General features: G+C 43.3%; 1 pseudogene; it reads left to right on the top strand.

Moving 5' to 3' along the window:
• The first annotated feature begins 403 nt into the window (after positions 1-403).
• On the top strand, positions 404-2,289 carry LOC101028667 (RNA-binding protein 39-like; annotated as a pseudogene).
• The last annotated feature ends 524 nt before the right edge of the window (positions 2,290-2,813 follow it).

Below are 2,813 nucleotides of genomic sequence, written 5' to 3' on the forward strand. Positions count from 1 at the left end.
TACAAAAGTGTTGCATTAAATGCAGTAAGGTTTGATTGATTGGGAGTCCACACAATGCATGAGGATTTCATTCAGCTGATGTTAAATTTAATATAATTTAACCGAAAGGACATTTACCTCTGCAGTTTCTCTGAAGAAAGAATGTGCTAAGATACTGGAGTGTGAAGCAGCGGCCGCCATTTCAGGGAGCTTGCCCAAGTGGGCTGCCGAAGCCGCAGTCCTGCTCTCCCGCGTGGGCTTCTCAAATTCCATCGTGTGTTTTAGATTTGCTCGGGCCTCGCCGTCCCCGGGCCCCAATATCTGTGCTGGGCGGTCCCGCGGCCTAAGACTAGGGAGTTAGGCGTAGCAACAGCAGTGGTGGCAGCGGCGGCAGCAGCAGTAACTTCCCGCACAGGCGTTTGAGAAAATGGCAGATGATATCGATATTGAAGCAATGATGGAGGCTCCTTACAAAAAGGATGAGAACAAGTTGAGCAGTGCCAACGGCCGTGAAGAATGTAGCAAAAAGAGGGAAAAAAGTAAGAGCAGAAGTCGTAGTCATGAACAAAAGAGAGGCAGAGTAAGGAATGAAAGTGAAGTAGAGGTAGAGAAAGGAAAAAGAGCAAAAGCCGTGAAAGGCAACGAAGTAGAAGCAAAGAGAGACGACGGAACCACTCAGGAAGTCGAGATCGAAGATTTAGAGGCCTCTCAGAAGTCCTTACTCCGGACCAAAATTGAACAGTGCCTTCTGAGGAAAGACTGGATTTCCTCATAGCATCAAATTAAGCAGACGACATTCCGGAAGCAAAAGTCCATTTAGAAAAGACAAGAGCCTTGTGAGGGACCCTACTGATAATCTAACTCCTAAGGAAAGACATGCAAGGACAGTCTTCTGTATGCAGCTGATGGCAAGAATTCGACCAAGAGATTTGGAACAGTTTTTCTCTACTGTAGAAAAGGTTCCAGATGTGAGGATTATTTCTGAAAGAAATTCAAGACGTTCCAAAGGAATTGCTTATGTGAAGTTCTTCGATGTTAGCTTACCTCAGTGCCTCTAGCAACAGGATTAACTGGCCGACAAGTTTTAGGAGTGCCACTCATAGTATAGGCATCACAGGCAGAGAAAAACAGAGCTGCAGCAATGGCAATTTACAAAAGGAAAATATTGGACCCACTATGAGGCTTTCTTTCTTTTTTTTCTTTTTTGAGACGGAATTTCGTTTTTGTTACCCAGGCTGGAGTGCAATGGCGCAATCTCGGCTCACCGCAACCTCCACCTTCTGGGTTCAGGCAATTCTCCTGCCTCAGCCTCCTGAGTAGCTGGGATTACAGGCACGTGCCACCATGCCCAGCTAATTTTTTGTATTTTTAGTAGAGACGGGGTTTCACCATGTTGACGAGGATGGTCTCGATCTCCCGACCTCGTGATCCACCCGCCTCGCCTCCCAAAGTGCTGGGATTACAGGCTTGAGCCACCGCGCCCGGCCTGAGGCTTTCTTTATGTGGGCTCGTTACACTTTAACATAACTGAGGATAGGCTTCCTGGGATGTGTGAGCCTTTCAGAAGGATTGAAAGTATCCAGCTGATGACGGACAGTGAAACTGGTCGATCCAAGGGATATGGATTTATTACATTTTCTGATTCAGAAAGTGTCAGAAAGGCTTTGGAACAACTTAATGGATTTGACCTAGCAGGAAGGCCAATGAGAATTGGTCCTGTTACTGAGTGTACTCATGCTTCAAGCCCTGGTTGATTTTTGGACTGGAATTGATTTGGGAACAACTGGTGGTCTTCAGTTAATGGCAAGACTTGCAGAGGGTACAGGTTTGCAGATTCCACCAGCAGCACAGCAAACTCTACAAATGAGTGGCTCTTTGGCATTTGGTGCTGTGGCAGAATTCTCTTTTGTTACAGATTTGCAAGCAAGGCTTTCTCAGCAGACTGAAGCTTCAGCTTTAGCTGCAGCTGCCTCTGTTCAGCCATTTGCAACACAGTGTTTGCAACCTTCTAACATGTTTAGTCCTCAAACAGAAGTTGGATGGGATACAGAGATTAAGGACGATGTGATCGAAGAATGTAATAAACATGGAGGACTTACTCATATTTATGTTAACCAAAATTCAGCTCAGGGCAATGTGTATGTGAAGTGCCCATCAATTGCTGCAGCTATTGCTGCTATCAGTGCATTGCATGGCAGGTGGTTTGTTGGTAAAATGATAACAGCAGCATATGTACCTCTTCCAGCTTACCACAACCTGTTTCCTGATTCTATGACACCAACACAGCTACTGTTTCCAAGTAGACAATGAAGGAAAATATAGTCCCTTATGTATATAGCTTTTTTTCTTTCTCAAGAATTCATCTTGAGTTATGTTTTATTTAGATAAAAATAAAGAGGCAAGGATCCACTGTCATTTGTATACAATTCCTGTTACCTTGAAAAAATAAAAAACTTAACAGGAATGCAGTGTGCTCATTCTCCCTAAATAGCAAATCCCACAGTATACAAAACTGTTCTCTTGTTCTGCCTTTTCAAATGCTCATGTAGAAAATTAATGAACTATAGGAATAGCTCTAGGAGAACAAATGTGCTTTCTGTAAAAAGGCAGACCAGGGATGTAATGTTTTTAATGTTTCAGAAGTCTAACTTTTTACACAGCAGTTACATTTCACATTTCACTAATGTTGATATTTGGCTGATGGTTGAGCAGGTTTCTGAAATACACATTTAGTGTATGGAAATAAAAGACAACTAAAAGGGCTGTTTGGTTAGCATCTCATCTTGCACTCTGATCAATTGGCAAGAAAGGGAGACCTCAAAATTATAATATTT

Source organism: Saimiri boliviensis, chromosome X (genome assembly GCF_048565385.1).
Source record: "Saimiri boliviensis isolate mSaiBol1 chromosome X, mSaiBol1.pri, whole genome shotgun sequence".
NCBI lineage: Eukaryota > Metazoa > Chordata > Mammalia > Primates > Cebidae > Saimiri > Saimiri boliviensis.